Source organism: Stigmatopora nigra, chromosome 19 (assembly GCF_051989575.1).
Source record: "Stigmatopora nigra isolate UIUO_SnigA chromosome 19, RoL_Snig_1.1, whole genome shotgun sequence".
NCBI classification, from domain to species: domain Eukaryota; kingdom Metazoa; phylum Chordata; class Actinopteri; order Syngnathiformes; family Syngnathidae; genus Stigmatopora; species Stigmatopora nigra.
Genome location: NC_135526.1, coordinates 4,549,541 through 4,562,977, shown reverse-complemented (window position 1 = coordinate 4,562,977; position 13,437 = coordinate 4,549,541). Strand labels below are relative to the sequence as shown.

Genomic DNA, 13,437 nt, shown 5'->3' with positions numbered 1-13,437 from the left:
ACAAGCTGCTAGCTTGCCTGGACCCAGTTGAGGCTTCTTACCGTGTAAACGGAGAGCTTAGAAAAGGGGCTGCAGCCAGCTATTATTGCAGACTTTCAGGATGGAACAAATTCTGCCAGTCTTATCCTGAGTCAGAGACACCTAAGAGATTTGGCTGCCTAACTCGCTTTTATTCCATTGATTAACTCATTTGAGCATGACTTGGTTTGCGAGCAACATTATTGTACAAGTATAATAAAAAGACTGGGAAATTGTTCATTACGGGTAATGTTATGTGCCAATGTTAATCCAAAGTTTGCTGAAGTTAAGCCCAATGGACACTTTGTGGACACGTTTTCTCAGCAACATTTTCTATATGTATGTATATATATATATTTTTTTTAATGATTCAGCTTAAACCTGACATTTGAACAGCCATGTGTACCACTTTTCACTAAAAGTCAGACATGGATAAAACGGAAGGTCAAGAAAATGTAACAAATGTCCATTGGTACCTCCTTATATTTGAGCAATGGACGATTAGGAATAATTACCAATGTTTTCTAACAAACTACAAGTGCTGTATATTGCTTCAAATAGACTGCTTTCTGCTGAAAAAAAAAACTAAAAAAGATATACTTTTGGGTATTTCTAGCAGAAGTAGTCTTAAGGAATACATATTTCAAAATATGCATGTCATCTGTCTCTGTGAACAGCCATTGCTTGTTTTTGTGTCAAACAATTTCAAGCAATGCAGCCACAATCCAAGCGGTAGAAAAAACAAAATATGCAATATTTAATTCAAGAATATGCAAGTCCTCAAGAATCTCATGACAACATGCTGTTATTTTATACGGATAAGAATTACAGATTAAGTACTTGCATAAAATACAGACAATGTTTAACATGACTCTACTTAGCACACCAAGGACTCAACCCTCAGTCTTGAATTTTCAGACTAAAAGCAAGTAGTGACGGCATGCAATTCCGTATGTATGACATGTTGCAAAGTAGGTTCCCCGTACCGTAGCTTTATGAATCTTACATGGTATCTCTTCAATGGTTTCCGCAAACCTCTTTTTTTAAAGGCGTGTTGAAGCCAACACATCCCACCAACTCAATATTTTATAAAGGGGCAGTTTTGTGGCATGGCTTCAATTACGGGAAGGTGTTTTTTTTGTAAGGGGGGGGGGGTATAATAGAAGTGTCTGGCTTGTTGTTGTTCTCAGGAGATGATAGATGGGTTATTTTGGGTATGACTACTATTGCGGTGTCAACAGTAGCACTTGCCGATGCATCATCTTTTTTTATTGCCATGTCAATCGAAAAGGCTGGATCAATGCTACCTACTCTCAGACTACAATGAAAATCATAATTTAGTGTAACCCCCTACTGGAGATATTGCTATATCAACATATAGGTATGTATTAGTATCAAAAATGATTGTATTAAGCTTCATAATGTGTTGTGGTTCCAACTTGCAGCATGCAATCACATTTTTAAAAAATGTGTATATCTTCTAATGGGTATAATCACCACACTCATCAGATGCATAGTCACTAATGCTATCATCATTCACTATTATAACCATCTTCATTATTCACTTGACCATTAAACATTCACATCGCAAAAGCTAGATGTTTTTTACGTTGTTTTGTAAGGTGATTTAATGTAATCAAACTCATGGGCTGTTAAAAAAATGTACCATATGTTGATTATTATACTTTATTTTGAATTAGTGTCAATTGTACAGCAGCATACTGAAAGCTGTTTAACATTTTTCATTTTATACACTAGTGAGGATAAAGCAGTTCAGAAAATGAGATGAGATGTTCAAAATTGAATCATTTTCTTTTGATGGGAAATGAATACCATCCTATGGTGAGTGTATTTAATGTTCAATAAGCAAAAATCACTCAAACTTCCTTAATACTGTAAATTCATTCACACAAAAGAACAAAAAACAGACAGAACAATCATTTAAGAACTATCAAATTATACCAGAAGGGCTTTTTATATGTAGGCCATTGTGAGTGTGTGTGTGTGTGTGTGTGTGTGTGTGTGCTTGTACTTGTGCTCCAGCATTGCAAAAGTTGCAAGGGATTGGAACAGCTGACATTTTCACAAACCAGTAAGCCAGGTAATTGGGTAGCTAAGTGCACAACACTTGCTACAAGCATAAACAGACTTCTGCACACACTACCCCATTAAGTTAATGCAAATGTTCTGTAGGTGTACTACAGGAACAAATGCAACACGCATCTGCTCACTACATAGTAGCTTACACCAGAAATGCGGATGAGTTTCCCCCCCCAAAAGATCTCATGGTGACGACAGGGATCATCAGCCTAAATCTTTAATTGTGATTGATCTATTCTAATCAATGTCTCAGAATAGTATCTCTTATCAGCTAAGATTGTTGCTGTGAGCCAGTGCTATGAAGGCGATATTAAGCGCAACCTGACGCATCTGTCAACGAGGTTTGTTCCTCGCTCCTTTATGCATGTGTCAGGTGTATTTGGCTGGAGTTTTCAGTTACAAAAACGCCCTACTCGCTTTGAGTATACTTAGATACTTATTATGAAAAGCAGGGAGGTGGTAAGGGGTGACACTTTAGTCTCCAACTGTTAAGCTAAAAGGGGAAATTCTGAGAAACTATTTTAGTGACATCGTTAAAAGAGCATTATGTAATACTGGTGGCCAAAAAATGGTACAGCAACCAGGATCCAACTATCAAAGCGCACAGCATCACTTCCACTTTGGGGCTTGAGATAGGATCATGCTGAGTTATCATACTATTGTTGCATTTCGAACAGAAAAGACAGAGGCTCACAAAATGCACATTAACCTTAGCAATGATCATGTGAACATAAAGCAAGTGTACAACCTACATGCCAAAAAGTACATGATACTACACTCTTCAAATGTAAGGGTTCAAAGTGAATCGGGGTTAGTGCACAAAAAAAGAAGAAAATAATTTAAAAAAAATTATGGCAAGACCATAACAGCCAAAACAAAGAGACTCAAGGACAGTTTCCTCCCAAGAGCCGTCACCATACTCAACTGGAGTTCTGCACCTAATTCATGTTGACTATATATTTATGTTGACCACTTATGTTGACAACTTATGTTGACTACTTATTTATTTATTGATTATGTATTTGTGCACTTCATGGTGAAGCCTTAAATCTCATTAAGTTTAATGGTACGTAATGCTACTTAAAGACAAAATCAACATTAACAAACAAGATCAAAGTTGCCAACAAAGGCTTGCAGTGTTAGATTTACCCTATAGCTAAGGCACTATATCTGCTGTAGTATGACTCACTCTGGGGATGAAATAGATGGACTACACTCCCCACGTGCTATAAAAGCTAGGCCTGAGGTGGTACTGGAGGACAGACTATGTCAAACTAGTTTACCCACTGCGCAGCTGCCACACTGCCGCATCTCAGAGTCACCATGACATGGACGCCTTTGACTCGGGTGCATAATGAAGGCGCTGAAAATGTATTGCTCATCTTTTCAGCAATTCAAATGCTCAGATTCAGTGTATTTGGCCAAAATACGAAATTAATCTTAATATAAAGTAATGATGTTGTCATCGTAATGCCACCATCAAACTCTTCGTGGAGGACAAACAGCTGAAAAACGGATGATGTCAAGTCAACTAGAAGGGAATATTGGGAAAATACTGAATCAGAATTAGGACAAGATACATTTTACAAGGAAAAACTGAAATTGGGAATCTAAAATGTATGAAAACTATATCAGAGACCATCTAATTCCTTCCACGTGCCTTCCAGAAATACTAACATCGAAATGGTGCGAAAAGTAGCCACCGTGAAAGCGACCCCAGCTGAGTTTGACGAAATGTGACAGTTCCTTCCCACTCAAGTCAGAAAGAGGACCAAATTGCTGCGGAGACCCGTCACCCCCACAAGAACAATCTGTGTCAATCTGCACTTCGTAAATTAAGACCCTCATCAAGAAACCTCCTAAATTGAACGCATGGAAAATCAGACAAGCGGTTTCTGCTGCACCCGGTTGACATTACTGGGATCTGCCACTGGTTTACTTACTCAGGCTTTTCTCCCTTTCATACAGTATAGTGCTAATGATGCAAATGTTTGCCCTTGAAATCCCAGTTAATAAGCAGCTATGCTATGACATCCACAATTAGATCATCCAGCGCTGTCACATCTCATCCTGAGGAGAACGCCACCAGACAAAAGTGAGAGTGGGCGTCAGCCAGCGTCCGCTCTGCCTTATTCCTTTCCTTCCTTCTTTCTTTCTTTCTTAACGCGGTACATGCACACTGGTGTTTGCAAGCACTTCAGAGGGCATCACGCAGGCTTTAGTTTATTCTCCACAATGCATGATCCAGTGAGAGATGACATGCAGCCTCCTGACGCAGGTAAGGTGTTTGAGAAAAATGCCTTTATAGACAAGGCAGCCGCAGGCAAGGATAGGATTGAGTTTGCTCAGATGAGACTCCTGATGCATATACAATAATGAATTAGCATGAATCTGTTCCTCATGAGTGATGCCTGCAAGTTGGAGGCAGGGTGGAAATAAATGACTACCGCACTATTTACCACACATGTCCCACACTGCCGTCATTTGGCCATCTAAGTGTGACAGGCCTGCATCGAGCACAGTGGAGATCAACGTGACGGATGGATGGCCAGGCAGCTGTTAAAATCTCTTGGTTCAAGTCCAGACTGGTGTGCCACTCAATGATCAATTGCATCTGCGTGAAAATGCCATCCGCCTTCAAGTGACAAAGGAAAGCGAGGTGGCGGCGGTGGTGATGGGGAGAGCTCTGTACCTTTAACCTCTTGTCAGGCAATCCTGTTGTTTTTTTCACGGTTTTTGTTTTGTTTTTTACAGTCTGAATGTTGTGGGTTTTTTGGAGTTTAAACCACTATCATGAGTATTTCACGAATTAAATGATAGCAAGTTAAGGAGTATTCAAGAATAAATTATCAAAACTCAAACAGATCCATAACTATTGAAAAAGTGCCATGAGACCAATTTTGTAATGGTTTGCCTTTGCATAGTTGAAACCGATGATGTAATCAAAGGCACGCATTCAGAGCATGCACACATTCAATGTGAAAATGACTGGTTCTCCATATTTATATTTTTGTGCATGTACATTAGAGCAAGGGACATTATTTTTTGTTCGTATTATATTATTGCGATGTCAACATACCCAGACAGAGCAGTATGGCACACAACTCTTATTCCTCCCCAGGGAGAGGTGTGTGGATATTAGCAAGAGATGAATACCTGCGCCTGTGAGGGAGTTGTCTGGGATAAAAAAGAAAGATCTATTGAGAGAACTGCAACACGGATAGAGCGCAACCTTGGTAGCACTGCAGATTTGACGCAAGTCCAATTTAAATGCTTTGACTGGCCGAGCTGCAGTCAGTATATACTACTTTCTTATTTGGAATTTCAAAGTTGGCTGTCATTTGGCACTGTATTGTGTCATGTGACATAGATAAAGTGTTTTATCTAAATGACAGCCTGCCAAGGTTCATTTGCTCAAGACAATGGCCTATGATCACACGCTGTGAACAAAAGTAGCTGGAGATAAGAAAATGATACTCTAGCTTGGAGTAAACACATTGCCTGCTGATTTTTTTTCTTGTAGATTTGAAGCTTGTTTTCCACCAGTCTTCTGAGCCTTGTAACTGCATAATGTATACACCATGCAGGTAATATTGTGTTTTATGTCTCTACGGGCACTGATAATGCTGCCGGAGCACATTTCAGTTTCGCAGGGCAATTTTCAGCTTCCTTTCCTCAAGCTGTCACACTGTAACTACGATGGATGAGCTGTAATGTTTGCAATGTGACACCAGACTTAGAATGCTGCAACCTGAATGAGGCTAAGTGCTTTACTGCACCTCCATTAACTGTTAAGACACGTGTTACATTTAATATGGCATGCTTATTTTATATAGCCTTGCTTTATATATTACCTCAAAGGTATTTATCTAACATTAGAGCTGATATTTTACTTCCAAAATAAATGTCATATGTTTGGGACTTTGGAATCTGCTTTAAATTAAAGGTTAGTTTGCCTCACTACTTTTAATTGGTCCTTGGGACCAAGAAACCAAGCAGAACGTGGCCACAAATTACTATGTCAGCATTATTTTTTTTGGGTAGATGTCTTTGTCTTTAGGTGAACTACACCTTAGATACCCCTAGAGGTCTGAAGAAAAAAAATCTACTAACTTTGTTCTGCATCCAATTTAGTCCATAACATCAAGATCAAAGAATGGCTCAAGACTGTACAGCCATGTCAAGCCTTCTTTGATTTTTTTTTTTTTTTTATGTGTGTGGGGGGTAATGCTTACTTCTCTTGCATCTTGAAAAAACTTTATAATCTTCAATCAATATAAGAAATTGTTCTTCTCACTAACTGGGAAAACTGGGTCAGTGGTTATGTTTGGGAAAGGGTAACAAGCAGATTTAACTAAAATAAGTTTCTGAAATTGGTGGATATTAATGGTCTTGTGAAAGCTAAGTGTTGCACCCTGTTTCAAAAAAAACAAAGAAAGCCTTCTCCGAATTAAGGAAAGAGCCACCTTTGAACTACAGTTTTATGGAAATAAATATCTCCAGTGGAAATATTTGAATAAAATGAATTCATAAAATGCCACTAAACTGCTTTAGTTCAAACGCGGTTGTTTTGGTTGATCCTTTTTCTGTTTATTTGTTTTTCATGCACTGCCTGCCTTAACATGTATTTATACACATTCATAAGGTATACAGGCAATGGAAAATGCTTTCTAAAAAGATTACTTTCTATTGTTTGATGGGGGCTTTGAGGTTTTCAACATTTTCAGATTGAGAACATTTATCAAAATTTAAAATCATTCCTTGAGGTGAACAAAGTTGGTTGATAAACAGTAGATAGAGTAAATTAATCCATGTTTATCTGTAAATTGCACAGGTATGAAAAAAAGATCTGCTGACATTGAAGAGATTCTTTGAACACAAAGTACCGTATTGTACCTCATTCTTTGCTTTATAAGTCTCTCGTCTTTTAATTCTACAGTCCGGGAGAAGCAGTTATGCTGCTTTAAAGTAACTTGATATTTACTATGAGGATAGTAATAATGTCAATTATATTATAATGTGGAGAAATCCTACACTGTTAACAGCCAGTTCGGAAATGTACTTAGTCGACAGAATGTGACTGTATAGGCGTGTGACCTTTTCAGAATACATTAACACTTGTTGGCATGCCTAGAGATTCTATGTCTAGATATTGCATAGGCGGTAAAAGGGTCTGTAATATTCTTTGCCCTGTGGGAGGGAGAAATGTTGGATTCAAGGATTACTTCCATTTTTCTTTAATAAGTACTTGAAAGGTGGCAAATTATAGTTAAAATTTGTCACCATATGCAAGTGTGAAAAATGAGAATTTGGTGGAAAACTAATTAAGGAAGCGAAGGGCTGTGAAAAATAGGTTTAAAAAAAATTCCTTGTACATTTTTTTGCTGGTTTTGAAAGCAAAAATGGATTCAGAGTATCCTGTATCAAATGGGATTCTTGTATAAAATAAGCAGATAAGGAGGGATGCAAGTAAATAGGAAGGTATCAGAAGAAGACAAATAAATCTGTCAACAAACTGACAGAAACCAGAGTACCAGGTGGTAAACATGGCCCCATAGCTACATCAAGTCTTGGAGGGACAATACATGTGTTTGTGTTGTAGCCAATCAGCTCGCACTTGAGCAGTCACACTGTCATTTACAATTTACAATGAATGTTCCTGAACAGCAGAACAATGAATATGCAGCAATTACATGTGAACCAAAACTAGATTTGATATAATGAGTTTCAAATTACACGACTTCCTGGGTTGTCAAAGCCACTAAAATAACTCAGGATACTCTTAGTTAAACAGAGGATTATTGCTTCTTAATAAATAATGAACAGGGAAAGAAGATATCCATTTCAATCTCACAGCCCTAATGTTTTTTCACAATACCTCTTATTGTCTGCCATAAAAATGCGATCAGGACTTGCTTTCCCAGCCCAAATCCAGTGAATCATCACTAGTGTTCTCCAAAGCACATCATTTTCCCTCTTATGACAAGCCGTAAGGTGACATATTCATCTAAATTTGGAGGAGGAAGGAAATACGACATAATATTATGACCATTACTCCATTTACAAGAGCACCTGTAGTGGAAAAAAAGAAGCCAATTTCCACTCAAAGCAATGATGCCATTTGAATAACATCCAAATCAGTGTCCCCTCCAAAAAATACTTGGGAAAACACTGTAAAACATACTAAAATCCTCATACAAAGTCAGATGCTTAAGTAGCTTGGAGCCACCCCGGAAACAAATGGCATAATGACCCCGATTGAAACATAACCAACAGCACACTGCGGGTGTATCAGTTTTAGCTAGCGGGCTCTTGGGTATATTTTTTTACATGATGTAAATGAGACTATAATATTTGAGCTGGAATTAAGCACAACTCCTACAGCAGCCCAAAGTGTACCTAGACAAAGATCTCAACGGTGACCTTTATTTTTTATTTTTTGTGTCTTCACCATCTAGGGACAAAATCTCTGTTTGGCCGTGCAGCTGGCATGCAATTGAGTCACACGTCAGCCCTGATTAGAAGCAGCAGTGGTCCGCGGGCTCCATTCCTCTGCCAGAGCCATGCAGGAGAGTGAAAGGCCACGGCCACCACATCCAGTCTGTGGATATGACCTTGATGGGCTATGATAGAGAGGAAGTGACACAATTCGCCATGCCACACAATATATCTGTAACCTTCTACTTGCCACTCTGCATGCTGGAGCCACAGAGAAACGCCAGACACACACACACACACACACACACATCCACATACCCACACTAAGTCAACTATGCCCTGTGATTAATTCCAGCAAGTCTCCTCCTTCATACCATCCAATCATCCATCTCTCTTTGAATATTGGCTGCTGCCTTTGTGTGAGGTATCTTAATTTCAAATATGATTTCCTTTTCATTCTCAGCAGCCGCTATGCTAATTTAAAAGAGATAGTGGCTTAAAGGAAGTCCAAATACCCAGTTGAACAGAGAGTATATTACCTACCATACATTCAAATTCTATTTAAAAAAATGGGTAGGAGTGCCTGAGAAGCAAGCATATCCATTGTGATTTTATTGGTAGGTCAGTGCTTTTTGATGCTACCACATATTGTAAACACTATAATACATAAAAAAATAACATTTATACATAAGTGCGTCAATTTTTTTTCTATGGATCGCACATTTTCTTAGTTTCTGGACGTGACCAGTGGTTGAAGTCAGTTAAATCATTTCTTTCCATATTGACTATGTATCTCTTTATCTCTAATGTGTAGATTTGGCTATATTTCTAACTATAAAAAAATCACTAAAAGCTTAAATGTTGAAACATGTTAAAAGCACCACTGCATGACTAAAATATTTAGTAAGTGGTCAGTGGTATAAATGTTGTGTTGTAGCAGATTAGTGTGAATGTGGACAAGAAAAACCCTAACAAACAGAGGAGCGTAATTGATGGAAAAGTTAGTTCAACAAAAAGAAAAATACTTGGCCAAATGCTCAACTTGGCGCAAGTTTGCTACTTTAATGTACTATAACACATCTAAATTCACTTAAGAGGAGAATAGCTTTTAAACAAGTGCGTTACCTAAAGCAGCAACGAAATAATTTTATATGCAATCGAAGCATTATAGAACAAGAAGTGAGATGCAAAACCAGTAGCCCCTTTTCACACTTGGAGAGCACAAAGGAAATATGCGGCAGGGCAAAAAAAAAACAACAACAAAAAAGGCAAACGCACAGTGTTGAGTGGGTGCTGGGCTTACCCGACTCAGGTGGACAGGAAATTACAGCTGCCTTGTGCATAATCCTCACTCTTGTGAAATCCTATGTGCTGTCGTTGGACTCCAATTTGCATGGCAAATATGGGAGAAGCAGGAAGGAACTGCAGGAAACATTACACGTGAGGTTTTGGCAGCCTTTGACAGATCATGACAACTACTTTAAATACAAAAGGTGGAAAGTAAAATGCTGGATTTGCTTTGTGATGTGGATTTACTTATTTTTAGTTTTAGAAAATATAGTAGAACACTGTGAAGAAACACAAGAATAGACTTTTTTGTGTGGAATGGTGGTATTACCTGATGATTGCTGGTCCACTTAAATATTTAATATGGTCAGCGTGACTTTTATTTGGAAAACAGCATTCAAGTGCTGTATTAGTAAGTATAATTAAGTTGAAAGTCTCAAACACATTTTGTGAAATCTACGTTATGTGCCTTTAGGGAAGTGTGGCCTAGTAATTGACATCAAGAGCTTCAATGCCAGTGGGGATTGCCAGTATCTTTTTTTCACTATTCTCATAATAAGTGTTTCTATTTTGACTAAAAATGTCAATGCCACGTTTGAAAATGTTAGAAATTTGGGCATTTATCTTTTTGTATTCTTTTTTTTCTATGTGAAAAAAAGCAGTGTCATAGCACGTAACTTAAAAAAATACTAAAAGGAAATAAAAGGGGAAAAGTACTTGTATTTTGTAAAGCATATATGAAGAGTCAAGATTGAACTGCAAGTGCAAATTTAGTTGTCACAATCGGCGCTATTATATTCATCTGAGATATTTGAATAGGATGTTTTGAGAGACACTTTCAATACATAAGCTTGTGCTGTTATCGTTAAGAGTATATTTAGCAATATATTTTATATCTCTAAACGCGGGTTGTGACACCAACCAAAGTAAAACGTGGGTCCACTAGCGGCAAGTTGAAAACCCCTGCATTTTTCCGAGTACCTCACACACAAGAAAGCAAATACTCCACATCATTTTCTATTGGTATTCTTGATGTCAATCCAAGAGCAATATCACATTCACTGACAGCCACCCACATCTGTCATCTCCTTGACATGTAATTGTTTTCCATGTTTTCTATAAAAAGAGCGCAGTAATAATTGGATGTTGAAACTCCACTGCACACACTGGCCCACCCTGAATTGACACCACACAGAAAGGAACCGCTGCTCTATTTATGTCTATGATAAGCTATAGCTTTTTCATTTAATATATATATTTTTTTGTAATTTCTGATATATATATATTTTTTAAATTTCTGATCACACAAAAACAGTTTTCCCCCCAAGTTGGTCTAGTTTTACAAAGAATGGTACTTTCTATATCTGTCTAGGAGGGTGGTAAGACAATATGTGCCCTCCTCTTTTATGTCAATAATAAATAGGCTACCAGCAGCATCTGATGCAGTACCTTCACCTCACTTTCAGGGCAAATAAAGACACGCCACAAACATGTGCATGGCACAATGGGAGCCCCTGGCTCCAGTTTAAGCTGGAGACTGCAGCCGCCTTAATGCAAATGATCACACAGCACCACTGCATGTCTATCAGCTTGTACTTTATAAACGACCTCATTTCTAGGTAGCTTTTTCTTCACAATAACAAAACAACTGCCGTTTAGGTTAAAGTGGATGACGTCGATTTTTTTTACGCGAGTTCTTAAGCATGGCGACATCTTATGGTGAAAAAAAAGTGCAGAAATTGTCAGAATAGGAATAGCTCGCGACACTCAAAACAAAACCAGAGTGCTGACATTGTAAAGACACACAAAAAACGTTCAAAACGTTGACATTCATTTAAACGCTTGATTTTTCTTATTTTTTTATGGCTGGAGTGTGGGAGGTGCGCGCATTCATTTACCTGTGCCTCATCCGGCGATCCGACACACGAGCGAAGGGGCTATTTGTATTCCGGCCGGCCAAAGACAGCACAAAAGAGCGGCTGAGAATCCTGCATCAAGGTGAGATTTAAAAAAAAACAGCAGCTGTAAAAAATAACATTCAATAAAAGCTTTATCAATCTTCAGTAGTGGGTCTTATCTACTCTGTGAGAAGAGAAGGGCGAGAGAGCAAGGGAAGCCCCGAGTCGCTGCGTGCAGACAAAGATGCTTCCTCTCCTCCGCAGCATCCTCCTCCTCCTCATCCTCAGTATCGGGGGCCGCCTCTCCCCTGACACTTGATGCTAACAGTTGGCGAGGTAGCTTGGCCGGGTTGAGGGCGCGGTCAGACGCCGTGGACCAATGGAACGTCCCACTAAACAGCGACAAGTAGTGGCGTTACTATGGAGGCATATCATTTAATCCTACATAGTACTATGATCACTTCGGGTTGCCTGATATGAAAACATGTATTCATATACTGTACATAATAATAATTGATGAGTTCCAACAAGAGTTATAGGGTTCAGTAAACAAAGTCCTAAAAGAAACCCTCCCAAAAACCCGATTTCAAACAGAATGAAAATAGTAAATTTGATGATATACGACTGACAAGAATATGAGAAATAATACTGAATCACCAATAACACTGAAATGTGAATCTGGCAAGGAAAAATGTGGGCAATATCTGCTTAAAGTGAAGTAAAGATTTTCTGCCAAAATGAAAAGATGAAAGCTATTTAGCAAGACACAAAAAGTAGACACTTTATTTGCTTTTGTGGCCCACATAAAGCAGTGACGCCTCGGGGTTTTGGGTTGGACATTCGTTATTTAGTCCTTAGAGAGGCTACTTTTTTTCTCCAAAAAAGCATTGAAGTCATATGGGGCTAAAAAATGTGGAAAAATGTCCAAAAAAGTCAGTCTGGATCATGTAAATTGTATATTTACTACACAGTATTTATTATTTTGGGTGAGGTTAGTGCTATTAAACTGCCCTACAACATACCGTGAGCTCTAATATTGTTCCATGTTTTAAATCTTGCCTCTCTGAAAGTGACAATCGTAATAACACCTTTAACCTTGTGTTTTCATTCAGTTAGTTTTATTTGTTGACTTGTGGGCGGCATTCTGATTCCGACTTATTTTGGAGAATGTCCACATCTGTGACAAATAACTCCCAAAAAACGATTCATAATAAGAATGTCTATTATGACAGTATTTCATAAATCAGCAATGTAAACTGATGCTTATCTAATTGTGCAATTGGCGGCATTTCAAATTTTATATGGACAATCCCCTTGCAAAAGTCCAGACATCTGTATTAAATCCTATCACATCTGATTGCTGTGTTATTTTATATGTATTTACGGGATTATGTGACATAGTTTGCGTCAAGATGAAACAGTGAAAATAGCGAAAATCATGCAATCTTTTGTGCCACTTGTCCAAACTCCGATCCACCACATATGACTTAAAAATCATTGGATATGGCCCACACAAGTGGCTTAAAATCAACCTTTTTTTTTACAATAAAGGGGGCTAAACAGTGCCTCTCCATTAGCTAAGGTGTCAAACCCTGACTTCATGTGGAACTGTTTCAAGTTGACCCTTGCATCCTTTGACTTTTATTTAAATTTCAATGCCCCTGGCTTAGAGCTCCATAATGAACTGCTCAAAGAG

The 13,437-nt window shown here is 38.3% G+C and overlaps 1 protein-coding gene across 13 annotated transcripts in view; it reads right to left on the bottom strand.

Annotated features, from left to right (window-relative positions):
• The window catches only part of LOC144213122 (neurexin-2-like), a 107,399-nt gene extending 95,293 nt beyond the window's left edge, over positions 1-12,106 (bottom strand). For 4 of the 13 annotated variants that reach the window (XM_077741392.1, XM_077741396.1, XM_077741391.1 and 1 more), the window contains exons 1-2: positions 11,742-12,102; positions 9,860-9,978 (exon numbers count right to left, since the gene is read on the bottom strand). The gene's annotated coding sequence lies outside the window, so the exon portion shown is untranslated. Of the gene's footprint in view, positions 1-9,859; positions 9,979-11,741 lie in introns of all 13 variants that reach the window. The other 9 variants (XM_077741397.1, XM_077741400.1, XM_077741406.1 and 6 more) reach the window with 4 other exon arrangements.
• Between the last annotated feature and the right edge of the window lie 1,331 nt (positions 12,107-13,437).